The sequence below is a fragment of the Neovison vison genome, chromosome 6, assembly GCF_020171115.1.
Source record: "Neovison vison isolate M4711 chromosome 6, ASM_NN_V1, whole genome shotgun sequence".
Taxonomy (NCBI): Eukaryota; Metazoa; Chordata; class Mammalia; order Carnivora; family Mustelidae; genus Neogale; species Neogale vison.
In genome coordinates, this window is record NC_058096.1 from 89642940 (window position 1) to 89654058 (window position 11119).

The 11119-nt window shown below is 36.0% G+C and overlaps 1 non-coding gene across 1 annotated transcript; it reads right to left on the bottom strand.

The window, feature by feature from the left end:
• Positions 1 to 1543: 1543 nt before the first annotated feature.
• LOC122911020 lies at positions 1544 to 1647 on the bottom strand. The gene has a single exon (XR_006385362.1). It is a non-coding gene; the product is annotated as a U6 spliceosomal RNA (small nuclear RNA).
• Positions 1648 to 11119: the final 9472 nt, after the last annotated feature.

Below are 11119 nucleotides of genomic sequence, written 5' to 3' on the forward strand. Positions count from 1 at the left end.
TTTAAAGAAATTGACTAATTTAGTAGTTTTCTGTGGAAGAAGTGGAGTATTTCTGATCCCTCCTTAATTAGCACTGCCTTCCAGCAGGGTTTCTTGACCAACTGACATTTTGGAGCACATAATTCTTAGTTTAGAAGGTCTGCACTGTTCACTGCAGGATGTTTAGCAACATTCCTGGTCTCTATCCACTAGATGCTAATGGCATTCCTCTCTTTAGAGTTGAGACAAAAGAAAGGGTCTCCAGATAATTTGAAAAGTCCTCTATGGGCAAAAGCACTAGTTAAGAACCACTTAGCTAAAAGATAAATAAATACATAATTTTTTTTTAAAATATGGAACGCTTCACGAATTTGCGTGTCACATAATTTTTTAAAAGCAAAAAAATAAAATAAAATAAAAAGAACCACTTAGCTATACATAGTAGTTTAGGCAAAACCAAAGGGAAATAGTTTATTTTGTTTTATACTCATTCCAGTCTAGCATCTTGACTCCAAAACACTAAAAATGTAAGGCAGACATAAACTTCATAATCTGCCCGTGGAACCTAGATACACAGCTGATAATGCAGAGCTACCTGGACTCTCCATTGCACTTGATGCTACAAGTTTTCAAAGAAGAATTTTTTTGTAGTAATAGGAATTCATCTACATATCTACCTAGAAATCTGAGCCATAGATTAGTTACTGGCTGTTCCCAAACTGGTTCAGACACATTCTATTTGAACAGAAGAATCTGCTATTTTCCCAACCCTAGAAGAAGCCATTAGTCTTGTCATCAGATAATTTTCTAGAAATTACAAGTAAGGCTGCAGAGATTATATCTCTAATTGTTAATTCTTCCTTTTGGGAAGGTCAAAAGGAATTCCTTAGAATGTACATGAACATCTCTAAGTGCTTTCATTTTGGACCACAAGAGGTATTAACTGTGAGACTGTTCTCAGAAGACAGATTTGTAAAAATACATGGTGTGAATGAATGTGCTTTTGTTGTCTGACTATACATCCATATCACTGGAAGTTGCTCTGGGAAACAAACTCTGACTCTGATTTTCACACAGTGAGTTCATTGGAAAGTGCTCTGAGAAAAAACAAGAGAAGTGCTGGGACTAGCATGATCTTACAGAATCATCCTATCTTAAAACAAGGGAGTTCTCTTTCATGTACCCCTATAAACCAATCATTAAACACACTGCCCTGAATAGGGGACATGGATTAAGGAAAGGTAGATCTTCTCAGTTGAGAACAATTGCTGGAGGGGGGTTGAATTGAGAGCTGGTTGCATCAGCACTCCAAACAGCTAGCTGAAAGTTTAGTCCTCCCTGGGCATCCACTAAAACTCACCTATTAATAGATAGAGAAAATGCTACATAAAAATTTGGTGTACAACATAATGTTGTATAATATATGTATGCATTGTAAAATATCACTATAATCATTTCTACATAGTCACCATTGTGTGTGAGCATGTGTGGTGAAAAAGATCAATTTAAGCTCTATCCTCTGCAAATTTCAAGTATACAATACATTATTGTCAACTATTGTCACAAAAATATAGAATGCTTCATGAGTTTGTATGTCAATATTGAGCAGGGGTCATGCTCATCTTTGAATTATATCGATTTTAGTATATATGCTGCCAAAATGAGCACAAAAAAATCTTATTTTTAAAAAGCACTTAATCGGGGCGCCTGGGTGGCTCAGTGGGTTAAGCCGCTGCCTTCGGCTCAGATCATGATCTCGGGGTCCTGGGATCGAGTCCCGCATTGGGCTCTCTGCTCAGCAGGGAGCCTGCTTCCCTCTCTCTCTCTCTGCCTGCCTCTCCATCTACTTGTGATTTCTCTCTGTCAAATAAATAAATAAAATCTTTAAAAAAAAAAAAGCACTTAATCTTCATTATCTAGTTAAAATAATTTACACATGGGACAACTGGATGGTTTAGTTGGTTAAGCAGATGCCTTCAGCTTAGGTCATGATCTAAAGGTCCTGGGATCCAGTCTGACATCAGGCCCCTTGCTCAGCCTATTTCTCCCTCTGCTTGCCACTCCCCCTGCTTGTGGTGTCTCTCTTTTTCTCTTTCTTTCTATGACAAATAAAAAAAATAAAATCTTTAAAAAAATATATGTTTACCATTTTAACTTGTTTCACTGATTATAATCATTTTGAATATCATAACTTCCCTATTTTTTAATCCTAAAATACATCATTCTTTTAAGATGACATTTCTTTTCCTGAGTCCTAGTTTTGCTGATAATGAATTGAAGTGCTATCACACATGAAAGAAAGGAAATGAAGAATAAGAATACAGATATGCCAATGGGAAGCACCAATGAAAATCTTGGTTGTTTAAACCTGCCATTCTCCAACTCTACTATGAATTAGGGGAAGAATAATATATAATATTATTACTTAGCATACTTCTTATTCTCTTTATGTATGTATGTATGTATCTAACTATCTATCCATCCATCTATCCATCCATCCATCCTATCTACCTATCTGTTCTCCTCTGGTTATTCTCAAAACTCCTGTATGAGCAGATACATATAACAACATATATATGATATTATCTTTAAATTAAAATTATGGAGAATAGTAATCAAAAAATAAAGTATGTCTTTCTTGGATTATTCATCTGTTGAGCAAAATGATGTAGTGTACTGAGGAAGAAGAGATATACTTGAGTTCTAAAGAGAAATGAATAAAGTTTGAGAGCAAGATTTTCACATATATAAATCATACCAAATTTTCTTTCAAGTGTACAAGTGGACCCTTGACTGCAGACAAGAGCAGGGTGCTATAAACAAGGAAGTCCCTTGCTCTTGAGCTTCCTAATCTATCTATTTAAACACTGGAGAGGATTAATGTAAGTAAATAAATATATTATTAATTTGTTTTCAGCTGGCTTAACACTGAAAATATATATGTTTGTTTCTTCCCAAACTGGGGGTGATCTGGCTTCGCATCTCTAACTGGGAACACCCTCCTCCACCTGCTTTAGTAGTCTCCAGTGCAGTATATTGTCTCTTTGTACTTCTCTTTCATGATCCACCATTTTGAAATTAAGTATTGGCCATGTGACTTACTTTAGTCAACAGAGAGAAAAGTAGTGCCTCCTTCAGTAGAAATTTTGAAATCTAGGTGAATAGCTTACTATATACTCTTTCCTGTGTCAGGAGACCAGCAACTTTCCAGATAGTAAGAAGACAGGAAGCAGAATGCCCTGACAAATGTGAAGTATGAGCAACACTTAAGTTTTTGTTATTTTAATACACTAAAACTTAAGAAGGGGTATTTGTAACCACAGCCTAATCTAGCTTATCGTGTTTTATTTTGTGAATAATAATTTACCCATGTTTCATCAAAGTAAATGCATACTGATCAGTGACAAAAGTTTAACAGCATAATGCAGAGGGGGTAAGATTTCAAGGGTGTAAGGAACGGGGAAGAGGGAATACAGTGTGCCCCAGGGCCTACTGACTTTCCTTGTATACTACACAAGAGGCAAACTCTTTCTAGCTTATGTAGGGGGGAAGATTGGAAGAATTTACTGATTTTATGTCTTTATAAACTTCCTCTAATACTCCATCCGGCATGAACATCTCTCCCCACATAGATAATGTAAGCTTATGTTTTTGGAACCTCTGGCAAACATACCCTAAGGCCACCCAAACGATTCTCACTTTAGTGTTCACATTTTTTTTGTAATCTCCTGTTGAATGGGCAAGGGGCTTGTGACCATCTTCTAACCAACAGGGTGTGACAAAAGGGAAAGGATATCATTCTATTAATATTAGTTTATATAAGACTCCATTTTAGCAAACTGGTGTTAGATACTCTCCTTATAGGCTTGAAGTAAGCAACCAAGTTGAAGAAATCCATGTAATAAAGAACTGTGGGCAGCCTCCAAAACCTGAAGATAGATTCCAGCTGACAGCCAAGAAGGGGCCGGGGGCCTTCAGTCATATTAACTACAACTAAATAAATTTTGGCCAAAAATTTAAATGAGATTAGAAGTATATTCTTCCGCAGTCAAGTCTCCAGACATTCATGTAATCTGGTCAACACCAAGATGGCAGCCTTGTGAGACTAAGTGGAGACTGGTGAACTGTACCTGGACTCTTAATTCATGAGAAATATGAGATGAGTAAATCTATGCTGTGGTAATTTGTCATACACATACATACACACACACAAACTAATATAGGATCATTTTTGAGTCTATAGTATAGAATGTCTATGGCTTATCTATCTCATTTTTCCATTTCTGTTGCTTCCTTACCATGAAAGGTTAAATTCTTTTCTCAAGTTGTTATAATCACTAGAGGTAGGGGCCACACATGGTTGGCCTTGAGAAATGGAGGGCATTCCAACTGGCCAATGGCTTCCCTTTCCTCCAAAATGCCTTAAATTAAAAACATTCATAATGAGAATTTTAAAAATTAGTCAACGTGTTTCCAATTAACGTAAGTTTTATTTCATGTGCAAAAGTATCTGTGCTTCTTCTGTTAATTAACACATTTTTCTTCTTTCCATAATCTGAAGTTATAGTGATAAATAGGAGGTGAGTGAGAGACGGTTGTTATAATGAATATGAGTATATAGGTAAATCAAAGTAATTGAGGATCCCAAAGAAATGAAATAGGGTATAAACATAATATCCTATTTTAATAGAGCCATAACACATATAGAAATTATGGATGGCGATCATACTGATTATGCCATGGGAAAGGACCTCTCTACTTTTAAAATAAAAAAGGAAGAATATTACAAGGAATGGTGCATTTGGTAACTTCAAGAGGGAGTTTAATTCACAAGTCAACAAATAATTGTTTAATTGACTACTGGGTGCCAGGCACTGTGAGTTTCTTATCATCAGTGGTATCTGAAGCAGAAGTAGAAATATGTTAGGGAGGGGTGCCTGGGTGGCTCAGTGGGTTAAAACCTCTGCCTTCAGCTGAGGTCATGATCCCAGGACCCTGGGATTAAGCCCCACATGGGCCCTTTGCTCAGCAGGGAGCCTGCTTCCTCCTCTCTCTCTGCCTGCCTCTCTGCCTACTTGTGATCTCTGTCTGTCAAATAAATAAATAAAATCTTTAAAAAAAAAAAAGAAGAAGAATAAAGAAAGAAATGTGTTAGGGAACAAAATCTTAAAAAAAAAAAAGATAGATAGATAGATGAAAGAAAGAAAGATAGATAGATAGATGGATGGATGTTAGGGAACATGTAAGGTTCCTCCCAAACCTTGTTTCTAAAAATTTTTAAGGGTAAAATAAATCTATTTACATATTTACACATGTGCTAATATTGACCAATAATCTATACTATTAATTCCAACCAGTGATTCTCATTCCTGGTTGAACATTAGAATCTCCTAGGGAGCTTCTGAAAACTGCCGTACCACGATGCCATTCAGGCCAATTCAATCAGAAATCTGGAACTGTGTCTTCAGCAGTGATACTTTTTAAATCTCCCCAGAGGGTGATAATGTGCAGTCAGGGTTGAGAAATACTGCTTTAAACTATTGATAGAGAAATACTGCTTTAAACTATTGATAGAGGTTACTATACAGGGATTTACTTTATATTTATAGATTTTGCTAGAATGTTTTTACATTGTTTATTAATTACCCAATGTATCTGTATTTCCTGATGAAAACTGAGTGCTCTGCATTTTGAAAATTCAGAGACCTTAATTTGAAAACAGCAATAAATCCTAATTTGAGCATTTGGGGCATCAGATTTATTTTTGCCATTTCATATGTTTGTTTCCATTTTTTTTTAAACAAACTTACCTTATTACAAATCTATTTTTTCCTGGATATAAGGCAATTTTGCACCATCAAATCTAATTATTATTAATTAAGGTAGTTAATGTGCATCACAACCTATGTTATCTGTACCATCATTCCTCAACACTATAAAATAGACATAAAACTAGGTATGTCTAATAAGATAATCTCCAATCATGTTACAGTGTATTAAGCTACTATGAAATTTCTTTTGTGTGATACATTTTAGATATAACTACTTTGTTTATTGTTATAATTATAAAGAAAATATTGCACATAATATTTGATTTCAGCAATTCTGCCCATATTTTTAATCCAGGTGATATAAACTGATGACCAACAACTTCAATTGTCTTCTTTTAGGCAATTATATCAAAATATTAAACCTATAAATGAACTTACCTCTATCAAATTAAAATCTTTTTCTTATTTTTAACTTAGAGAAATTGTTTCTACAATTTTTTCTTATTTGTTTTCCTGTATTCTCTCTGCACAGATATTATAGCTTCCAAATTTTGCTTTATATTTTTTCATTTTATTATTTCTCTTTTAGTATTTATGACTATGACTTTTGTAAAAAACATTTTATACATTTTGAAAAGACATGGTTTGTGGTGCCTGGGTGGCTCAACTGATAAGCATCTACCTTTGTCTCAGGTCATGATTCCAGGGTCCTGGCATCAAACCCTACATTGGGCTCCCTGCTCAGTGAGAAGCCTCTTTCTTTATCTCCCACTTTCCCTGCTTGTGTTCCTTTTCTCGCTTGTGCTCTCTATCTCTCTGTAAATTAAATAAATAAAATCCTTTTTAAAAAAAATGAAAAGAAATGTTTGATATTTGAGATTTTTTTCTCAATAACCTATACATTCCCTTTTCTAACTCACTAATGTAAGTCTCTCTCTTTAAAGGCATTATATCCTTTTTTTTTTTTCCAAAGATTTTATTTATTTATTTGACAGACAGAGATCACAGGTAGGCAGAGAGGCAGGCAGAGGAAGAGGAGAAGCAAGCTCCCTGCTGAGCAGAGAGCCTGATGTGGGGCTCCATCCCAGGACCCTGAGATCATGACCCAAGCCGAAGGCAGAGACTTAACCCACTGAGCCACCCAGGCGCCCCAAAGGCATTGTACTCTAACAAAAAACAAACAAAAAAACCCCAATCTCCAAATATTCTGGTTTGATTTATTTATTTATTTATTTATTTTTAATAGTATTTCAGATTTTATTTATTTATTCGTCATTGAGAGAGAAGCGAGAGCAAGCACAGGCAGACAGGCAGGCAGAGGCAGAGGGAGAAGCAGGCTCCCTGCCAAGCAAGGAGCCCGATGTAGGACTCGATCCCAGGATGCTGGGATCATGACCCGAGCCGAAGGCTTAACCAACTGATCCACCCAGGTGTCCCAGCTGGTTTGATTTAAATACATAGAAGATTTTCTTACATTTTGATAATTGTCTATAGAATCAGTATCATCTAGAGTAGAATCTTATTGAGGCTGTTATTAGTTATATTTTTTAAAAAATGTTTCCTCTCTTAACCATTTCATTGATATTTGTTCTATAAGTTTGATGCTCTTCATTAGACTGTTCCTTCAAATGCTTGATGACTCTGTTTTATATGTGCAGAATTTTGTCATACTAATGGTTTGGGGCAGGGAATCAGAGTAGTCATGGAATATTTGTTGTCACCCAAATGAAAATCATGGTATATTGGTGGTAAACTGAACTCCCCATTATAGGAGCATATCACTAACAGTAATGTATAGATGGTGGTGATGTGAGGTTGAAGTGACAGAATGTATAAGTTCCCTGACTTATCATTGTCAAAGTGCCTAAATTTTCAGGTCCTTAAACAACTGGGGTACTTTTCTCTTTCTAGATTCCAAGTATCTGTTTTGGTAGATCCCTATGGCAAACCACTTCATTATTCAGAAAGAAAATACTCTCATTAGTCATTTTTCCATTTTCATTCCTTCCCTCATTGTTTTAGTGAAGGTGCAGAACAAGACTTCTCTGCTTCTAGTCTTCTACTCATGTGCTTGGAAATTAGGACCAGTGCTTTTGTGAAAGAGTTACCAATCATCTTTGCTGTCACCTACTGAGCATATATGAGAGAAAGTCTGGGGCCCACCAGAGCCAGCTCTTTTAAAAACAGTATTTTAATTATATTCATTAATACCCCAGGACTTCTATTTTCTCATTGTATTTGTTGTTTCTGGGCCTAAAATTGTTCTATTTTTCTTCTGAAATCTAGGCTTTGACTTGAGAATCCTGATTTCTCTATCCCTCTGAAATTGCTTCTTTCTATTTTTTAAACATATTTCAAAAAAGTCTTTCTAGGGCGCCTGGGTGGCTCAGTGGGTTAAGCCGCTGCCTTCGGCTCAGGTCATGATCTCAGGGTCCTGGGATCGAGTCCCGCATCGGGCTCTCTGCTCAGCAGGGAGCCTGCTTCCTCCTCTCTCTCTCTCTCTCTGCCTGCCTCTCCATCTACTTGTGATTTCTCTCTGTCAAATAAATAAATAAAATCTTTAAAAAAAAAAAAAGTCTTTCTATTTATGACAGTTCTCATGTTATAACTGATGGACTTTATTTAAATTAGCCCTGTGATTTGGTTGGGGACTGATTTCTGTGCTCACTTTACTGCCTTCATCCAATTCTCTATTCTTCCATATATAAAACAACTCTTACTAGCCACACACATTGTATTTATCTGTATAAGGATTATAAGATGGCTTTTAGAACCTCCATATGTACATATGTATTTGGAAACTACAAATATCAAAGAACCCATATAAGGCTGAGGTATAGTAATATAATTTGATTAGAAGAAGAAATATTAATATACCAGAAACAGAAACAATTATATTTCTAGAAACGTTTCAGATCTCAGAATATTTGAAAAATATCAGTGAGGGACACCTGGATGCCTCAGTTGATTAGGTGTCCGACTCTTGGTTTCAGCTCAGGTCATGATCTCAGGATCATGGGAGCAAGCTCCACATTGGGCTCCACACCCAATGCAGAATTTGCTTGAGATTTTCTCCTCACTCTCCCTCTGCCCTTCCCCCCACCCATGCTCTCTCTTTCTCTCTCTCAAATAATAAATGAATAAATCTTTAAAAAATATATCACTTAAGGAAGTGTTTGGGGTATGGTAAAAGGACTGGGACTCTACTTTTTATGGATTTTTAAAAATTAGATTTAAAATGTATCAAAATTTTATTCACCTAATTTAATTCAACATTGTACTTTTAAACCACGATTTATCACTCAGTATTGTGATACATGTAACAACAACATGTTATTGTATAAAGCCCTTACTACCTCTACCATGTCTCTTCACATTTCCTTTACTCCATTAATGAAAACTGGTAATCAGTATGGTTATTTAATGTAGGATATTTACAGAAAATGCTTTTTTTTTTCTCTTGCAGCCTTTATCTTTTTTAAAAGAAGGATTCCTTGACTCAGATATTAATCTATTATGAAATTAATTTTGGGCTGGTCATGCCAATCCCACTCAATAGATTCAAATCTGGAAGAACAAAGTTTTGGATCAAGACCTTCTATCAACTTCAGTCAATTCTATTAAACAAACATTCATTGAGAACTTAGTGTATATAAAACACAGTTAATGAATTTCTATACAGAGATTAACAATGAAGTAGATGCTCGACAGAGTGAGAATAGTTTTTAAAAAACTAGTATTTAATTTTAGCCATTCTTACTGGTGTAAGGTGATACCTCATTGTGGTTTTGATTTGTATTTCCCTGATGCCGAGTTATGTGGGGCACTTTTACATGTGTCTGTTGGCCATCTGGATGTCTTCTTTGCAGAAATTAACAAGTCAGGAAATGACAGATGCTGGTAAGGATGTGGAGAAAGGGGAACCCTCCTACATTGTTGGTGGGAATACAAGCTGGTGCAACCACTCTGGAAAACAGCTTGGAGGTTCCTCAAAATGTTGAAAATAGAACTACCCTACGACCCAGCAATTGCACTACTGGATATTTACCCTAAAGATACAAACGTAGTGATCCAAAGGGGCACGTGCGCCTGAGTGTTTATAGCAGCAATGTCTACAATAGCCAAACTATGGAAAGAACCTAGATGTCCATCAACATATGAATGGGTAAAGAAGATGTGGCATGTATACACAATGGAATACTATACAGTCATCAAAAGAAATGAAGTCTTGCCATTTGCGATGACATGGATGGAACTAGAGGGTATCATGCTTAGCGAAATAAGTCAAGAGGAGAAAGACAACTATCATATGATCTCCCTGATATGAGGAAGTGGAGATGCAACATGGGGGGTTAAGGGGGTAGGAGAAGAATGAATGAAACAAGATGGGATTGGGAGGGAGACAAACCATACATGACTCTTAATCTCACAAAACAAACTGAGGATTGCTTGGGGGAGGGCGTTTGGGGGGGGTGGGGTTATGGACTTTGGGGAGGGTATGTGCTATGGTGAGTGCTGTGAAGTGTGTAAACCTGGCGATTCACAGACCTGTACCTCTGGGGATAAAAATACATTATATGTTTATAAAAAAAATAAAAAAAAAACAACTAGTATTTAAGATAGAAATGTCTTCACATTTTAAATGTAAGGTAAAACCAGAGGAAATATCAAAAGATACAGAACAAAACAGACTAAGTGTCAAGATTTCCTCAAGTATCTCAAGTGGACAACCTCAGAGTCAAATGCAATAGAAAGGCTAGCCAGAATAAACCCTAAGAGAGAGGTTTGTGATTGATAAATCAATCTTTTTTGAGAAACATTTTAGTGAGGGCTGTTGACAGAGGCCACATGAGATGATGAAGCGGGTTTTAAATAGTACAGGGAATAGCCTATGGTTAAAGCATCAGACATAGAAGGGCATGAAAAAGGTGGGCACAGTCAAGGGCTGAATTTCTTGGGTTCTTAGAAGCCAAGTAGAAGGAGTCACTGGAAGAAAAGAGAAAAACTCTTTTTATACAAAAAGAAATCCTGGCAGGGTTGGGCAGATATGAGACCAGTTGTTCAAGTAACTGAGTTAAGCATTTCTCTGAAACTGGAGAGAATAAAATAATTTAAAATATGGTGAAGTTCAAAGTGAAAAGTAGAAATTTCCAAGAATTCTCACTGGACTATTTCTATCATTCTATTGATATAAGAAACCAATGCCACAGGACAAAAATAAGGGCTTTATTTACTCCTTCACTAAACAAATCACATTTGAGAGTTAACATAAATCAGAAACAATGCTGATTATTGAGGATTTGCTGAAAAATGAAATGTGTGTGACTTTTTTACCAGTAGGAAACCAAATTAAAAAATAAGTAAACAGG